The sequence below is a fragment of the Ambystoma mexicanum genome, chromosome 11 (assembly GCF_040938575.1).
Source record: "Ambystoma mexicanum isolate Mex_15411 chromosome 11, UKY_AmexF1_1, whole genome shotgun sequence".
NCBI classification, from domain to species: Eukaryota; Metazoa; Chordata; class Amphibia; order Caudata; family Ambystomatidae; genus Ambystoma; species Ambystoma mexicanum.
The window spans coordinates 421,510,483-421,530,314 of record NC_090934.1 but is presented as its reverse complement, the minus strand read 5'-3'; the positions used below and the strand labels follow the sequence as shown (position 1 = coordinate 421,530,314).

Genomic DNA, 19,832 nt, shown 5'->3' with positions numbered 1-19,832 from the left:
CCACCTGTGGATCGACTTTGTCTCCCTGGTGCCAGACTGTATCTCTTCCCACCTCCTGATCTCAGCAATTAAATTACGTCATGGTAAATATATAGGGCAGTGCTTTGACCATCTGCCTACCCTGTGAACACTCATTTTGTACATGTATTGGTGGCCCAAATCACTACAACACATGATCACTATCTTCCAAAGCCTCTTACATGTTGTTATTCAGATGTTGGACGAGAAAACTATTGAAGAAAGCTGTGTTGTTGGAATGTTCCTTCTCTGACGTGTGTCATTAAATGTTACAAGTTTATTTTGGTGGGTGATCTAACAGCTTTGAAAATTAACAAATCTTTATGTTATTGATTCTCTGAAGATGGTTACATGTATTGCTCTTTCTGATGGAATTTCTGCGGAAATTATTGGGACGTGATGCCAGATGTTTGCTGTCTCATGTTTTCACTTGAAGGCAGGGTTCTACTGGATTCAGGTGCTCACATATGGATGTTTGTCCATCTCCTGAATTGCTATAAAAAAAAAAAAGCTTTTTGTGACATATCTGTGTGCCTGTCTGTGGGCATTGGTGGGTGTGTGTGTGTGTACATAGAACCACATGCTACAACTGGATCTAGTAGAAAGTATTTGTTAAATGTCAACTGAGCTTCTCACTTCTGACATGAAGCCCCTTGCCGTATCCAACCCCTGCCATTTGCATTTCCAATATCCGTTTTTTTTAAGTGAAGACTGGGTGTGTTGGTGATAACTCTATCTGGCAATGTCTCAAAAGGTTTATACTGGATCCCTTTACTGAGATAAGTTCTTTTTTTACACATCTCCCTAACCACTATCAATAAAGTTTCAGTGGTGATTTGTTTTCACTCACTATGAACTGCTCCACTTTTGCCCATGAAGCCCTGCATGCCCCAATCCTGCCCTCACCCTTTGCCCCATTTCCTCAATCCAGCTTTTATATAGAGACAACCAGCTGCTTCTTGGGGCTGCTTTGACGTCCTCGGTGGCATTGCAAACACGCAGGAATGCATAACAATAATAAAGAGATCATGAAACACACACACACACACACATAATTACTTCCTCTGGCTAACATGGCTAAAATGTATTGATTTATGAAAAATTATGAAAACAAGACTTTAAATGGAGTTTATTTATAGATTATAGGGTGTAGTCAAGCTATTGTCAGGCAAAAGAGGAATTCCCAAGAAAGGGTACTTGTGTGACTCACAACTTACTCAATCCTTCCCTGCATGAGTACACAAATATTTATCTATTTGAAAGTTTTATATAGATAATTTTTTAGACATTTGAAGCTGCACATGGCATATGACGGCAGCAGCTGGCCAGGCGAATTAGTACCTAATTATTTGGTGACTTTGCCAGGGAAATTATTGTTTATTTTTTTAATTTTCTGAGGTCTGCCTTATCTGATGCAGTTAAGACGTTCAATGATGACTGACCAGCACCTTTGTTCGTTGTGTTGGGTAGAACAGAGCAAGTTAGGCCTTTTTCCTTTACTTTAATAGATCTGAACGTGAAATGGTTTATCAGAGTCTGCCTCCTTCTTCTGACCCGCTACATGGTCTAACTCCCTTTGATGTGCAAGTTAGTCCTGCATGGCTGGGTCATGTAAAGTATGTGGAGTGGAATGATGAACAGTTGCAGGAAAGAGTAGACAGGAAAACATCCAGCATCAAGGACAGCGACAATCTGATCACGTGTAGTAAGGGCGTGACAGTTAAACCATGTGATATGGTCAAGATTAGCAAACGTGGATTTTTTATAAAAGGTAGATCGGGGTTCCGGGGATCTCAGAGGGTTAAGAGAGTGCATCCAGGTGCTACAGTTGTAAGGATGGACATTGTGGGAACCAGGCCATTGTTCTATTCATGAAATAACACGCCATTAACAATCTGTATGGTTCATTCTAATTGTAAAGGTGGGAGATGTGTTACATGGAACTAGTAGAATTTTGTGTCCTGTTTGTATAACAATATTCAAAGGAACTCAGGAGCCGCGGAATGCTGTAGCTAGGCCTGGGGATTCTAAGGCGGGCTTTCGGAGAAGAGGAGAGCTTGTGCATAAGGTAGTGGATCAATCTGCTCGAGGTGGCCAAGAGGAGTCTGTGTTGTTCTTGTGAGGATTAAACGGTTCAAAGACTCTGCAATCGCCTTTCATATTTCTGTGAGTAATGTGTGTTTAGATAAAATGGTTGCCAATGCTTGGTTGCATATATTGTTCTCTCCTCCTGTTTTCTTTTCTTTTCTGCTCATCCTACCTTTTTTCTCCTCTTTATGTCTTTTATTGCATCAGTAACCTTGGTAGAAGACATTACCAGGGAAAGACTGGGGCATATAATTGTTTCGGGCACCAATGAAAAAGTGGGCCCCAGTTGCAAATGACAATTCGTTCATTTTGTGACAGACTGTTTGAGGAGTAGTACCCAAGGGGGAGGTTTTGATAAAATGGGATGCAAATTGTGCATTTTAAAGAATATGTATTCAGTAACATTGGTCAAAACTACTCGCCGCATATTGAAGTAACTTTTCAAACAGGCCCACATGGGCTAAAAAGGAAGACCACTTTGACCCAAAAAACTGCCCCACACTAGAATTTTGTGTTTTTGTCCGAAAAGGGCCTTATTGCCCATTAGACCAATCCGAGCCTGGACATAGAGTTATCCAATGAATAATCTTTCATAATTCCTTCTGATATATTCATCTCAGTCTTATTTGTTAAGTCGCTGGCTGGTGTGACAAACCTTGCTGGTGATGGGGCTGGCATTAGATTGTTAACCAAGGTTGTAGCCTTAGATTGGTTGGGTTGTTTGATATTCGAAATAATGGAGAAAGGACTCCTGACTCATTAGTATCAGTAAGGGTTTAATGTGAAAATAGGCACATTGGTCACAGGTCTAGCAATTGTGCTGGTTGAAGGTGAAACAAAAGCCAACGCATGTTTCGACTGTAGTCTTTATCAAGGCAGAGGAGGTGGTTGATCCTGGATAGGAAGGGAGCACCTGAAGAGGAAATGTGAGCAATGCGATCCATAGTTCAGGAATCCGGATCACATTGCCCTCAATTCCAGATTGGCTAACCAGCCCATCGACCACATACTCTGGGAGGCTTCAACCAGCACAAATTGCTAGACCTGCGATCTTTGTGCCTCTTTTCATATTAAACCCTTACTGATACTAATGAGTCAGGAGTCCTTTCTCCATTATTTCGAATACCAAACAGCCAAAGCAATCTAAGGCTACAACCTTGGTTAACAACCTAACGCCAGCGCCATCACCAGCAAGGTTTGTCACTCCAGCCAGCAACCAACCCACGGGGAACATTGGAGTTTTGGTTCCCCGACAAACAATGTGCCAGGATGCAGGTACTATTGAACACACCCTCTAACTCTTGCCGGTTGCGCAGGGGACCGCCATCCTTTCAACTCCAACCAACCAAATCATCTTATTTGTTAAGTCCTTGTTCCAAGTTAAATTGTTTGATATACCCTTAGAACTGGACATTTGTAAGGTTTTCTGTAAACATCTTTTGTTTAATTGAAATAAAAGAAAAGGAAGCAGTGGAGAAGAGGGACTGTGTGGATTCAGGGGTTAGTTGGTGGGTGGTCCATCTCCCATAAGAAGTAAAACCAACAAGAAAACTTAAAGATGACAAAACAAGAAAAAAGTAACTAAACAAAAAACCCATAACAAATCAATCAATCAAATGTTTCATTTAAAAAATGTGCACATGAATCCTTAAGAGGGGAGCTGTTAAAGAGGAGGAGGAGGAGGGAGGGTGCATAGATTGCACGTGTGTGGAGGTGGATGGGGGTGATTGCCTACACTGCCCTCAGGTACAGCTTGCCACGAGCAGGTATGTAGGCGGGGCAGAGGCATTGCTGGGGGGATCTGGGTGGGAGGGTCTATAACCCAGGGTCTTTTGGTTGTAACCACGGATAGAAGCTCAAGGGCCACAACCAAAAGTCTAGACAGTCCCGGCTCCCTTGAGCAGCAAGATGACTTTTATTTGCAAGGATCACGAGGACATGCCTAGGGTGTGCCCTTGCGCCTACAGACCTGTGGTGTCACATTAATCACGCGACCCACACTTACTAGGGCCTGCTGCCCTGTGCAAGAAAAACGCGCCCAGAGATTCAAAGGTGTCCACTTTGCTTGCAACATTATAGGAAGCGCTGCTTTCATGGGTTTTTTCCCCAGGTGTTCTTGGATAATCTTCAGAGAGGCAAATGTTCAAATGTTTATAGGGGCAAGGGATCAGTGAGAATAATCCCATCCCGGATCTTGCCATTGTGGGTGGGATCCCACAGTAAAACAGGATCCTTGTCCAGCACTGCCCCTCACATGAGAACCTGCCAAATACCTTAACAGAGACTTTACACATTCACTCAACATACACCTATTGCAGTCACTGTCATTCTCCACTAATCGGACATAACTGCTTACATGCATACTCACGTGATCTCTATGGGATGGAAACAAAGCATTTGTGTATTCATCTTCTACTGAGAAATCCTACACTCGTCAGAGACACAAATCTAATCTGGCGCCCATGTGAATTTCACTTGCGTTCCCCTTGCAATGCTTTGTCCTTGATCCTTGGGAGCTGCAATTCTAAAAAGGTTTCAGCCTCCCCGGCTCTTTGGTAGGACCCACTCGCTGTGATACATATCGATGTAACGGCCTACACTCCTATATTTCTTTTGTGTTCACGGTCTTGACTTGTTTGTTTTTATTTTATTGTATGCTTTCTTTGTATAGTCCCTTGAAACTGACTTTACGAGTAACTTTATTGCCCTTACATTATGTTTTCTGCTACAACTGGTCCATATTTACTGGATGAACATGCTTCCTTACTGATACAAGCTCTTCGTCCTGCCTAACTCCCCCGTGTCTGCAAACCCTTTCCGCGCTCCCCCACTTTCCCTCCCTTTTACTCCCCCTTTGCCCATAGCGTCTGGTGACCAGGGCCGGCGCCAGGCGTGTGCAGCATGTGTGTTATTAGCATAATTGACCTCAAAACATTTGACCTAAAGCATTTGATCGAATTTGTTTTACCTTTTTTAAGGTCAAATTTAATTAAATATATATATAGGGTGGGTAAGGATATAGATTAGGTTGAGGGGAAGTTGGGGTTGGCAGAGGGGTCTCCCTCGCATTTTATACCAAAAAGAAGGTCAAATAAATTCTATCAAATGTGATTAGGTCAAATAGAACCAAACCGCATGTGCAGCTGCACTTGGTCCTGCGCTCATAGGTCCCCGCGCAGCGGGTGCAGTTGACTCCATCTTCTTGCAGGCTGCAGCGTGGGCCTTGTTCTGAGAGTACCTAAACTTGCTGCAGTGCAATCAGAGCACACAGGCGGCACATGCTGCAGCACTGCTGATGACAGGGAAGCTGTTTTAACTCGAGATGTGGCTCCCTTTTGTTTCTTCTGTTGAGGCAACTTGTCACCTGTTAACCTCCTCCTGCGATGCTGGCGAGACAAATTCCTACTCCAAGGGGCCCAATAGGCTCTGCAGGCCTCTTAAGCATGGCTGATCGCTTGCCCGTCTTTCTTTTTTTTCCTGACAGTTTTTAACTATCAGCTTTGATTGTTGGATACCAAGTCTTCAGCCTCATTACTTCATCTTCTCAGGTTGAGTATGTAGCTGTGGGTTAGGATTCTTCATGGTCAGTGTGGACTTGTCACAGTAGGGCTGGTTTCACTGGTTCTTCGCTGTGATGGGCCATGGGTAGCGGTCAAAAGGGTTTGCAGTGGTGGCACTGAGTCTTCTGATCAGAGGGTTTGGGTTCTTATCCAGTCCTTGGTAGACGTTCTTGCACAGCTTTGGTAGATGTTCGTCCAACATCTCGATGTCAAGTTCTCTATGAAGGTCTGCTATCCTTGTGAAGAGTGGAGCTCCAGATGCTATCCATGGGGCCTTGTTCTGGACTATCTGTTGACTCTTTCGGTGTCGCTCATTGCAGGTCATCAGTGCCGGGGAGGCATACGTCAGGGTAGGTCTGATGATTGCCTTGTAGACGTTGATCTTCGTCCGGAGGGGCATGGACTTGGTCTTCAGGAGTGGGTACAGTGCTGCCATCTTCCCTGATGCCTTCTGCTGAGTATTCTCGATATAGCTTCTACAGTTGAGTTTGCTATCCAGGGTGATCGCTTTCTTAAAGCAGAGCTTTTAAAGTGGGTGTGATTTACTACTGATGGCCTATTTAAGAGACCATTGTTTTGGACAAGGCGTTCTTAACGTGTTAAGAACTGTAAAGGGCATTTTTATTTTGAAAGCACATGCAAAACAGCAGCTAGCTACCTAAACTGTGTGCCTTCCTCCAGCACAATTAAACATATCCCACAAAACCCTTCAACCAACAGTGCAGGGTTGTCCCCCTCCCAGCCCTTCAGGATGACATGCTGTTGACAACGTGGGCAACCCAGGTAGGCATTCATCTAACAATCCTGTTCTCCCCGACCAGGGGAAAACCAAAAGAAGTTACTAGACGCATCATTTACATTATTAAAACTTGACAATAGCTTTCCAGAAACTTGTCATGAGCCTTGTCCCTAGTCAAACCCCACCCTTTCCTCTTGATAGATTTCCTACTTTCACATTTCAGATGAAAGATTTTTTTAAAAATCTTTTTAAAACCACCATAACTTTCTTGGTGTTGTGAAAACTTGGCCAAATGTTCCAACCACAAGGCTGTCAGGACTATACTGCACTGATGATCCCTAATAAGGGTGAAGCCAGGTATGTGGTTGTCCCGACAGCCTTGCAAATGTCTGTCTTGGGTTGATTAAGCTATGTATAAAGTAGCACTGCCCTCTTAGACAAAGAATTTCCTGGAGAAAAAGGTTTGCATTTGTGCTAACTTGCATATCCACAATGCCTTGCTGTTGTAGCTCAGAACTGGAGGTGAACTTCCAGCGATGGCTACTAGATGGCTTTGTGGAATGTGGGACTTGGCTCAAATGGACTTTCTTACTTTCATATTTCAGGTGAAAGATTTTTTTCAAACCTTTTTAAACCCACCATAAATGTCTTGGTGTTGTTTTTTATTTGTTTAACTATTTTTTTGCTACTCCCTTCACATCCAAGCCTGCGTCCCTGCAGCATCTAACAACTCGGCCGAACTCTTTAAAATCTGCAAGGAACTAGCCAAACCTGCTGCAGTCTCTACCTCTCCTGTCCCTTCCCAGGACCTCTGCATGGCTCTGGCTTCTCATTTCATCTCTAAGACTTAGGACATCCTGTCCTCTCTCTCTTCCTCTCACCCTCCTCCCTGTACTCCTGCTATGCCTCTAGCCCTTTCTTCGGCTACCTCCCCTCCCTCCTTCTCTACCTTTCCTCCGTTCTCCCAAGACGAGGTCTCTAGGCAAGTCTGATCTATGAAAGTCTTGTCAAAACAGGTTCATCTCAGTTCCTTCAAAACCATCAAGGACCACATTGACTCCCTGGCTCCTGCTCTGGCCGACTTCTGCAACCACTCCTTCACCACTAGAGTCTTCCCATCCCCCCTGAAGCACTCCCCTGTGCAACCCCTTCTTAAGAAACCATCTGCCGACCCGTTCTGCCCGTCTAACTATTGCCCAATATCCATCACTCCTTTCCTAGGCAAACTCCTGGAAAAGCTGGCGCCATCTCCCAGCTTAATCTTCACACTGAATCTGTTGGTTGTCTTCATGACCATCAGTCTAGCTTCAGGGCTCCCAGAAGCATGGAAACTGCTCACCTGAATATCCGTGAAGACCTGCTCTCCAACCTTGATTCCAACACCCTCTGTGTCCTCATTTTACTTGATCTATCCTCTGCCTTTGACACGCTCAACCATGCCATCCTGATCAACCTCTCCGTGATAACCTTGGTATCACCAGTCAGGCCCTGACGTGGCTGACTTCTTTCCTCTCTGATCGACCCTCCCAGGTCCAACTTGGGTCCTTCCTCTCCTCCATCTCTACCTCTGGTGTTCCCCAGGGGACTCACCTCTCTCCCTGGCTGTTCAACCAATACCTGGCACTTCTTGCCCACCGCATTGCCGCTCTTTGCCCCAACTTTCAGTGCTATGCGGATGACACTCCGCTCATTTTCAGGCTACTTTAAGCCACCTCTTCTCCTTTTCTCATCTCTGTCTGCCTGCTATCCAGGAGTTGTGTGCCGCCAATTATCTCTGCCTTAATGCCAGTAAGACTGGGATTCTCCTCATCGGCACACCCGCTCCTTCCTTTCCTGACACTCTCTGGCCAGCCTCTCTTCACCCTCTTCATGCTCCCACCTGTTAGGCTAAAAACCTCATGGTCATCTTCGACTCCATACTCTCCTTCTCTCCTCACATCTCTGACGTCTCTGAGAAGTCACACTACCAGCTGCACCTCCTTAGAGGTATTCTTCCTTTCCTCTCCTTCCCCCAAAAGATCACTGTCTCCAAAGCTCTGGTTCTCTCTAGGCTGGACTATTGCAACAGCCTCTTTCTAAATCTGCCTGCTTCCACTCTCCGCCCTTTGCAACTCATCAGAACAGGACTGCGAGACTTGTCCTTGGCCTCAAGCCTATGGATCGTATATCTCCAGGACTAAAATCTCTGCACTGGCTCCCAGCGGCTGCGAGGATTAAGTTCAAAACCCTCTGCATTGTCCACAAGGCCTTCTAGGGCCTGGGGCCTCAATAACCTCAACTCTCTCTTCCTAAATATCTTCCTTCTCAAGCTCTTCTTCAACTCCCTCAAGGTCAGTCGCTTCTCCAAGCAACAAGTTGGTGGTAGATCTCTTTCTTCAGCTGGGGCCTCCCTCTGGAACAGCCTCCCTGCCTACCTGAAACTTGAGGAGAACCATAGCCGGTTCCGCAAGCACCTCAAACCCTTACTCTTTTCTTCTGCTTCTTCTCATCTCCCCTGCTGAACCCCTGGCTGAAACTGAAACTGCACTGGTTACCTGACCACCCTCTGATCTCGGCCCAGGTCCCCTCCCCTGCCAGTTGCACACCTGCTCTGCCTCCCTGGCAACCCCGCACTTGCGGACTGGTTTCTGTATCACTACAGTCCCCTACCAGCACTTGACACCTGATGTCTGCACTTACCCTTGTACTTGCCTCCAGCTGGCCGTACTTTTACTTATTGTTTTTATTTATTCTATTTATCCCATGTACTGCACAGTGGTCGAAGTGGACGAAAAGAAGTAGTAGAATTATGTTCCCTGCTGGCCTGCCCCCCACAAACCCCAAGCCCACGCCCTCTGCCACACCCAATACTAACCCCACACCTGGGTCCCGCCTTTCCTCAATTCTACTCCCACCACTGTGTAAAAGCGGAAAGAAACCGTGAAAGAAAATGCTAAATTGATTTTAAGAAACCCCATTAACTTTATATGTTGCCCCCACAGCATGCAGCTTTATGCACCCTCCCCTTTCTAATCCCCCACCATTCGCACATTCGCACGTCTGAAGGGGCATGCTAAAGATTAAGGACATCCCTCACACATACCCCTGAAGCGGTACACTGATGTGTACGTTTTAACTTATTCTAACACTTTTCTTTTCAAATGAAACCGTTCCGGAACAATTTCTTTTTAAAATAAAAGTATAGGAACAGTGAAGCTTAATAAAAAAAAGTAGATGAGCACCGCTCCCGTCTACTTCGACCACTGATACTGCACTATCACCACTCCCTTACCCCCGCACTTCTCCCCTTCCCACTTCCCCTGCACTTGTGCGATCTGAATGACACCTGGCCTAGTAGGATCGCTGTCTTTGTCTTCCCTCTGTTCCCCCTCGATTTCCGCATCACGCCTTGAAACACTTGAGTATAGGCGCGTTATAAATGCCATATCATATCATAAGAAGTGGTCATTTTCTTGTGACGTCACTTCCCGTGATGTCACTTCCTGTGATGTCATCAAATGCCAGTTAAGGAGCCCACACTCAATTTTCCGCACTTGGCCCCACAAATCCTAGGGCCGACCCTGCTGGTAACCCCCTGACAGGGGCACAATAAGGTTTGGGCTACGATTTGGCACTTTGAAACTACTACAGTGATTTTTCGGCGCACTACAAAAGCAAAATAATATAACCACAACTAATCATTTGTCTCCACATTTTCAAGATACTGGATTGATTTGCTAAAGGAAAAGTGTGCCTGTTATGATAATAATCATTTCTACAGTGCCAACCCCGCCATAAAGCACTGCTAGCTTGTCCAAGAATAGGAGTACTGTGCCCCTGCCCAGGGTAAAACTCCTGTCCAGTTTAAAACCAGACAGCGATACATGTTTTCACATAATGCTAAATACCATATCAATGTTTTTCAAATTGCAATATGTTTAAGGACTGCATCCTTATTTGGTTTCGGCTCATAAATGCCTTTTTATTGACACATAATAGAGCAAAAACTGTTGGTATGAATAGTGACAAATGCCAAATGTGCATGAATGCACCCCGACCATAGTGATGTGCCATTGCCCCCCCACTCTAGGTTTCTGGCATTGTAATTTGCTGGAAGGTGAACATTCTATGTGTCCCTTAGTTGCTTCTGCTGCTAATTTTATCTAACTAGACCCAGATGGTCCGAACATGATGGTAATGGGTTATTCATAATGCGGACCCGGGGGTCGAACCTGTGTTGCTCAGGGTCGTTTTGTTTCCAAGGTGAGCGTGTTGCCCCTGAGCTATCCTCCCGAGACTCATGCTTTTTTTCTTTTGCGCTGCCTTTTATTGTGAATTGTGCACCTGTTTTGCATTAAGTGTTTTAATGGTGTTCATTATTAGCAAGGGTTTGAACCTGAAGTTTGAGGCGGAACTTGGCATGTGACATCCAAAACCCATTGGCTCTGCCAGTGCTTGTTTTTAAAATAAAACAAAAGATATTTATATATTTTTTCAAACATCTCCATTTAGAAAAAGACAGCCTGTTCTTAAAGGCTGCACTGTGCCTTGCCTTCATCTTTTGAGATGTTTTACGCGCATATGCTGCACCGCGCTTATGCTCCGCCCATCACTACCGCAGAGTTGCCGTGACCCCGCCGAGGGTGATCTAGACAGTGGTCTGTGGTGGAAGGGAAATGGGGAGAAGGGGTGAGAGGATAAGGGAAACGGGAGTAGGAACATACAACGAGCAGCATCAGTGTGCAGCCACTGTCCAGTGATCCCAATATTTAACAGATGTCCAACATGGGATCCGATTACTCGGCATGTCTGGCAATAACTCTGGACATAAGTGGGGGAATCAATTCCCAAGGAGGAGTAACTGCTTGATTCTCATAGTAATAATACATTGCAAGGCCATAGGGGCGGACGGGGGGGGCTTAGCCCAGGACAGCTGCGCCATCGCCCCTGCTCTGCGGAAGTGGAAATGCAGTTAGCCGCCTCGCCGCACAGCAGTCCTAAAAAGCGCCAGCCGCTGAGGCAGCCTTTTTCACATGACGTTTAGATCAGCAGTGCTGCGCCGGATGTTGGGAAGAGCACATGCTGCCACCTTTTCAAAGCTGCACTATGAAATGCCAGGCTCTCTGTGCCAACCCCGCGCAGCCAAGCACCCCCTCCCCCGCCACCGCCCTCCGACAGTTTCACTTGAGTAACCTGCCATTTAACAGGCGCGCCGGTACAGCCGCATTATGCGCACATTAATAGGAAAGGCAGCGTTTTGCCTGATCACACACTATCACGCTCTTGCCCATTTGTACACCTCTGAAGTGCTCTTGCATTTTGAAAATACGGCACCAAAAACGGCACGATGTTCCCGAAGCACGTACATCACTACAGCAACCGCGTAAACATTGCTGGAACAGTTGTGAATACTGTTAATAAAACAGGCATATACTAGTGTTTGTGATTAGAGAACAGCACCGCACTGGCCCCAACTGAATTACGGACTTGTGTTACGCCAGTAGTGCAACTCTACAATGTTACTTCATTAAATTGATTGGTCCATATTTAATGTGAGGCACAGATATAAAAGTCTATGTACAGTTGTGCTAGGTTTCACCGGCCAACGGGAGGGTGCCATACTGAAAGACTGCCCTGATGAACCTAGACAGGTCTGTCCTTCAAAATACTCCCTCTTGAGGTTACACAGCCCAAATGGGGTTCATCTGTGAGATCTCTTTCACAACCGAAAAGCATCAAATGGTTTAGTCGTTCATCAACCAACGTTGATCTAAGGTAATTCTTCAGCAATTTTAGTCTGCTAAAATTACGCTTCTTGCTGGCAACTGTGACTGGTACAAGCAGTGCCAATTTGTAATCCATGGCAAGATGTGGGCAGATTATCTGTGTGCTTTGCCCGAGAGGAGCTTTGCTGTTTCACAAAGAGAAGTTCTTCTTGATTTACTAATGTCTGTGCACATTATTTCTGCTTCAGTCTCCCAAAAAATCGAAGTCAGATTATTAATTCAGAACCAGAAATTCAGCTCTAGTGCCACTAGTATGTTGACTAGGCATGTAAAACCAGTTGACTAGTTGAGCTGTACTCGTCGCTCATGAGACCATCCAGAGCTTTCATCCGGGGGACGACGGTGAGGGTAGTGTCTGGGCCACCCCTGTGCGGGCAGCACCTTAAGAAGGGCCTGGCATTTATTTTTTAACATACTTATTTTTTATTTGGGTGCCTTTTCTAAAGAATCAATGTTTAGGTGATTGGAACTGTGATGGGACGTTTCAGACTGATGCCACTCCAGTTACCTACCAAATCGGGCCCTTCTAACTAGACAATGAAAGTGAGGAAAAAAGTTAAACTCCCCTTTTTTAAATATTAATTTGCATTTAGGATGTCTGCTAATTTAACATGCAAAAAAGGGATTTGCTTTCATACGGATATTCAAATATGTTAATACCATGCATAACAACAATCTGGAAGTTTCTCTCAAATAATTACTTTAGGTAGGTGATCTTATCACAAAATGTCTTTTATTGTGTGCCTAAGTGCCAAAACTAAAGTGAAGTAAAACAAGGGAGATTTCTTAGGGTTGTATTGCTTTCATTTCATAACTTGCAGTCGTCCTTTTTGATGTGTAAAATAAAGCTGCAATGATACCTTTGGCTTAATGTGTTTCTGCAAAGATGTATACGTTGTCAGGTTGCTTTACTTTGTGATTTGTGTACTTTGCAAGTAAACTGTATAATATTGCATTCTTGAAAGCCCAAAACTAAATATGAATCCCATCTGGAACTCAGAATGTATATGGTCAGGTGCCTAAATTGCAGTGGGTTAAAATTCCAGCTTCACTGCTTAAAAACGGCGTGATTGATGAATATATTGGAGAGATTGCTGCATTGGACCGCCAATCCAATTTCAAAGTTAATGACTGAAGACTAAACCATTATACTCAGATTCTGGTTTGAATCACTGGTGGAGGTGTCTAGGGGTCCACACAGCCTAGGCCTGGCAGCAACCAATCCGCCTGGAAGGAGTCCTTTCAATCCACCAGGGCATCAGGCAGGCAGCACAAGTAGGCAAGGAAAGAGCATGATGCTCCCTTGGCAGCACCTACCTGCAACTTTTAAAGTGCAGAGGTGTCTGTTCACATGGTGGCAGAGGGGTGTTTGGGAATGGCCTTGGTTCTCTGGCCATTCATGCATCCCAGGTCGCCCTGTTAGCAATATTACGGCAACGTGAGTACGCAGAGCATTGTTCGCATTATCAGGATAAATTGGCCTGTTGGTGCTAATGATGCCCCCGATATTGAGAGGCCACCGAGACTGCAGCCTTTTTAAAAGTAATTCCGTTCTTGGAACCTCCAACAAGTAGGCGTAAGGTCTCGGAGCTCCTCCCGGCCTGGTGGATCTAAGGCCACAATAGTATTCTGATGCCTTGTGGTGGCTCGCCCACCTTCAGTCCTGTGGCATATGGCACTGAATTCTTACATGCTGCATGACAGACAGCAGAGCCGATCTGATAGCCGGGACCCGACTACAAAGGGAACAACCAACTGGACTGCATTCCCGAGGGGTGACAGTCCACCCCCCACCACATACGCCTGCAAGCTACGCCTGTAAGTACATGCCTGGGCGTGCCGGAAATATCTGTAAAATTGACAGAAGACCTCAAGATTGAGTAGCGTCATGTAGTTATCTGAACTCTCCTGGGGCCAGATGTACACACAGCAAAAGATGGGCAAACATGCCTGCTGCATACCAAGACAGTCAGCCAGATCATGAGATGTGCACTAGTCAGAACTGTGCTCATGAGGCTCCCTCCTAGCTCGCCTCCTGATACTACAAATCCCCTCATTCTGAGCTCTGCATACTCTCTCAGAGCTCTTCTGCTTCTCAGTGGTCTCACTCTGACCTCTGCACTCTCTGCACCAGAGAATGCGTATACTCACTCGTAGCTCTTTTGCTTCTCAGTGGTATCACTCTGAGCTCTGCACCCACTCAGAGCTTTTCTGCTTCTCAGTGGTCTCACTCTGTGCTCTGCACCAGAGAATGCGGATACTCACTCAGAGCTCATCTGCTTCTCAGTGGTCTCTTGCGGATACTCACTCACAGCTCTTCTGCTTCTCGGTGGTCTCACTCTGAGCTCCGCACCAAAGACTGCAGATACTCAGTCAGAGCTCTTCTGCTTCTCGATGGTCTCACTCTGAGCTCCGCACTAGAGAATATGGATACTCTCCCAGAGCTCGTCTGCTTCTCAGTGGTCTCACTCTGAGCTCCGCACCAGAGAATGCAGATACTCACTCAGAGATCTGAGCTCTGCACCAGAGAATGCGGATACTCACTCAGAGCTCTTCTGCTTCTCAGTGGTCTCACTCTGACCTCTGCACCCACTTAGAGCTCCTCTGCTCCTCAGTGGTCTCACTCTGAGCTCCGCACCAGAGAATGCAGATACTTACTCAGAGTCAGAGCTCTTCTGCTTCTCGGTGGTCTCACTCTGACCTTCGCACCAGAGAATGCGGATACTCCCTCATAGCTCTTCTGCTTCTCGGTGGTCTCACTCTGAGCTCTGCACCAGAGAATGCAGATTCTCACTCAGAGCTCTTCGGCTTCTCGGAGTGCTCACTCTGAGACCCGCACCAGAGAATGCGCATACTCACTCAGAGCTCTTCTGCTTCTCAGTGGTCTCACTCTGAGCTCCGCACCAGAGAATGCGGATACTCACTCAGAGCTCTTTTGCTTCAGGGTGGTCTCACTTTGAGCTCTGCACCAGAGAATGCAGATACTCAGAGCTCTTTTGCTTCTCAGTGGTCTCACTCTGAGCTGTGCACCGGAGAATGCGGATACTCACTCAGAGCTGTTCTGCTTCTCAGTGGTCTCTCTCTGAACTCCACACCAGAGAATGCGGATACTCACTCAGAGTTCTTCTGCTTCTCAGTGCGTCTCGAGAGGATAGCTTCGCGGCAACATGCTTGCCTTGGATGCAAGACCACACGGAGCAACACAGGTTTGATTCCCGGGTCCGCGCTTAGAAACCTCTGAGTATTGAGCATGTTATAAATAACCTATCCTATCATATCATATCATATCAGTGGTCTCATTCTCAGCTCTGCGCCAGAGAATGTGGATACTCACCCAGAGCTCTTCTGCTTCTCGGTGGTCTCACTCTGAGCTCCGTGCCAGAGAATGCGGATACTCACCCACAGCTCTTCTGCTTCGCGGTGGTCTTACTCTGAACTCCGCACCAGAGAATGCGCATACTCACTCAGAGCTCTTCTGCTTCTCGGCGGTCTTACTCTGAACTCTGCACCAGAGAATGCGGATACTCACCCAGAGCTCTTCTGCTTCTCGGTGGTCTCACTCTGAGCTCTGTGCCAGAGAATGCGGATACTCACCCACAGCTCTTCTGCTTCTCGGTGGTCTTACTCTGAGCTCCGCACCAGAGAATGCGGACACTCACTCAGAGCTCTTCTGCTTCTCGTGGTCTCACTCTGACCTCTGCACCAGAGAATGAGGATACTGACCCAGAGCTCTTCTGCTTCTCAGTGGTCTCACTCTGAGCTCTGCACCAGAGAATGCAGATACTCACTCAGAGATTTTCGGCTTCTCGGAGTTTTCACTCTGAGCTCCTCTCAGTGGTGTCACTCTGAGCTCCTATCCCAGAACTCTTCTGCTTCTCGGTTGTCTCACTCTGACCTCAGCACCAGATTATGCGGATACTCACCGAGAGCTCTTCTGCTTCTCGGTGGTCTCACTCGGAGCTCTGCACCAGGGAATGTGGATACTCACTCAAAGCTCTTCTGCTTCTCGGTGCTCTCACTCTGAGCCCCGCACCAGAGAATGCGGATACTCACCCAGAGCTCTTGTGCTTCTCGGTGGTGTCACTCTGAGCTCCGCACCAGAGAATGCAGATACTCTCCCAGAGCCTCTCCCAGAGCTCTTCTGCTTCTCGGTTGTCTCACTCTGACCTCCGCACCAGAGAATGCGCATACTCACTCAGAGGTCTTCTGCTTCTCGGTGGTCTCACTCGGAGCTCTGCACCAGGGAATGTGGATACTCACTCAAAGCTCTTCTGCTTCTCGGTGCTCTCACTCTGAGCCCCGCACCAGAGAATGCGGATACTCACCCAGAGCTCTTGTGCTTCTCGGTGGTGTCACTCTGAGCTCCGCACCAGAGAATGCAGATACTCTCCCAGAGCCTCTCCCAGAGCTCTTCTGCTTCTCGGTTGTCTCACTCTGACCTCCGCACCAGAGAATGCGCATACTCAATCAGAGGTCTTCTGCTTCTCGGTGGTCTCACTCTGAGCTCCGCACCAGAGAATGCGGATACTCACCCAAAGCTCTTCTGTTTCTCAGTGGTCTCACTCTGAGCTCCCCACCAGAGAATGTGGATACTCACTCAGAGCTCTTCTGCTTCTCGGTGGTGTCACTCTGAGATCCTCTAGGTGGTGTCACTCTGAGCTCCGCACCAGAGAATGCAGATACTCTCCCAGAGCCTCACCCAGAGCTCTTCTGCTTCTCAGTGGTCTCACTCTGAGCTCTGTTAATGAAATTGCCCACTCTCACAAGCAGTTCTACTCCTGATGTTATACATGCAATATTCTCACTCCGTTCTGTGCTTTTGTTAACACTCTGCCAAACTTAGAACTCTTCACGTTCTCTCTCTGAGCCCTATTCTAGATGATTCTAAGACTCACTCATAGAGCTGTTCCCAACCCCCAAGAATCCATTTCTTCTCTCCCCTTTGTCTTCATGAGGTCTTCTGTCTTTATGTCCCCGTCTCTCTTTTCTCTCAGTTTCCGTGCAGGTCCCTTGACGCTCTCCCCATCTCCACTTCACCTCTCCTAAACAAGCTCTCGGTTCATTTGATTTTTCTTGCTCCCAGACCAGTATTGTAAAATTTCAAGAACTGCATATCGGTAAAGGGAGTTTTGGACGCAGCAGATTCAATCGAAGTAGAATTCATCGAATTTCTTTCATCGGATTTTGCCCCAAAATATATGTGGGGGCTGGGTGTAGGATAGGGCATTTTTTGAAAAACAGAAATACATAGCGTCAGTCCTATTTTCTAAATACTCTTTACAAATGCACATTTCTTTGCCATTCGAATAACATAACATGTAATATGCATGCTCGGTTCGCTCAAATAGAATGTTTTGTATATGTATTGAAGAGACAGCTTTTGCTGGAGAACTTCTCATCAAACTCCACCTATTCTCCAGTTTAACAAAAACTGGGGACATGAAACACTAACACTCATTCAGTCATTCTTGCACAGATCAAAAGTCAACAATTGCATGACCAAGTCCCCAACCACAAATGGCACTATGCCATGTACTACTTGTCCTCCCAGTATAGACATTATAATGAGCTAACACAGCCTTACATTAAAGTCTTTGTATTGCACAGCTACTAAAAAATGTTTTGGTGAGTAATGGGTAGAAATAACAATTTATTTGTCATTCGAAAAGAAAACATGTTACAAGGTTTGAAATGAAAGGACACCGAGTCCCATGTCATTCCTGTTAAACAATGCATCGCGTGGAGGCTTATTTCTCAGCGATTTGCATGCACTGTACTTTGCTCCTGGACAGCCTTGAACACTAAACACATTGGATAAGTGCAGTGCAACTGGAGGGCGATGCAGTGCTTCTGGGTACACATGCAGCGTTGTGCTGCTATGCGTTGCTTTCTTTCATGTGCAGTATTCTAGAAAAGCAGGGTGCAGTTAAAGAACCAATGGGGAAAGATGCCAGTTTTTTTTGTGACAAATGTAACCTTCAAATGTAAAAGAAAAAGAAATGCATTTTTTTTTCTCCAAACACATAATGAATGAAGGGGTCTCTCTGATGCAAGCTAATGAAGCTGGGTTCCTGCTGTGTGAAAAGCTACTCGGTGACCTAGGAACGTTCAAGCCCAACTTCTCCCTGCGAGAGGAAAATTACTTCAAACCCAGAAAAGTCCTGCAGGGAGGCAGGAAGGATTTTTTTCCTAATTATTATTTTTGCCAAGCCCTCGATAGCACTATCTCAGATTCTCACCTGCCTTAGTTCCCTCTATCTGTCCTTGGCTGCTCACCCTTATTCCCTTTAGCAAATCCAGACTTTACTACCCACAGACTCTCGATCCTCCTTGCCTCTTCCCCCCCACTTAATCTTTGACATTTTACTGCCATTACTGTGCTCTCCCATTCTCTCACTCTTTCTTTTCCTGCTTTCTCTCCCTCAGACGGCCTTTTATCTCCCCACAGGTGCAGATAATAACCAACTCAATTGTGCTACTTTTATCACATGAAAATGAGAAAAGTCTGAGTTGGCCCTGCTTGATTGTAACTGGTAACCTGCATATTAATCAAATCTTTTAAAATAATTGCATACAAGGGTAACTGTTATGAAGGCAATGAGTGTTCATGGTATACACAGTGGGTCAAGTGAGGAAGGTCGTGCCCTTTCTAACCACGGAAGAAGAAAGAAAATGGAATCAAGGATTAGCAAAGCCAATACTTTTTCTTTTGAAGTTGTTAATTGCAATTTATATTTATAAGTATGCATTTTTGTTGGCCCCATAAAGAAAGGGCCCATCGCGATTGTTGAGTTCCGACAGTGTTCGGAACTCCGAGAATTATAATGCATTCAAATGAATCATGCACATGTAATGAAACGCGGGAGCCAGGATAATGTGGTCTGCTGTTCTTTATTGTCGGCGCCGAACTGCCGTCCGAGGCGGTAACCCCGCCTCTTCCTTTTCCGTGGGATCCCCCACAACATTTGAATCAACAAAGAGAAAGGACACAAATATCAACAATGACATGTCCATAGAAATAGGACACAACATCTCCCCCTCACTTAAATGAGGAGTGCATATTAATTCATTTCTTCTATCCACCGAGTGGGTCGGCGAATGTTCCTTTTGGACGGGCTCCTCCGTGGTGTCTTTTCCCAGTGCACAGGTGTGTCACTGTCGCTGTCATCAGCGTCTCGTTCTTCCATCTGGTATTCGGACTCCACATCGGAGGATTCATAGTCAATCCTCGAGCGATCAGTGATCTGTGCAGTGCTTCCCTCAAAGTTTTTGAAGAATGACGAGTTTCTCGTAATGGTTCCACGTGGGCTGACTGCTGTTATCATAGAGCCGTTGACGTGTGTCACCTCTAAGGGTTCAGGTCTGAACGCCGGGGTGTCCTTGGTGTTTTGTTCTTGTCTTACTAGCACCACGTTGCCCACTTGAATGTGACAAGGCTTGGCTTGCCTCTTTTGATCAGTATATGCTTTTGCCTTTTCTTTGCTTCGCTTGTCTCGATTGAGGGCGTCACCAACGACAGTTGGCGATGGTTGGGCATGGGGATTATGAGGCAGTTGTGTTCGTATGATGCAGCCAAACATTAGTGTGGATGGACACACCCCTGTGGTGCTATGTGGAGTATTCCTGTATTCTCGTAGGAGAGTGCAGATGGCCTGCATGAAG

General features: G+C 46.1%; 1 protein-coding gene across 2 annotated transcripts in view; it reads left to right on the top strand.

Annotated features, from left to right (window-relative positions):
* DGKZ (diacylglycerol kinase zeta) overlaps positions 1–19,832 on the top strand; it is a 1,700,725-nt gene that overhangs the window by 104,995 nt on the left and 1,575,898 nt on the right. The gene's annotated exons all lie outside the window — the stretch shown is intronic.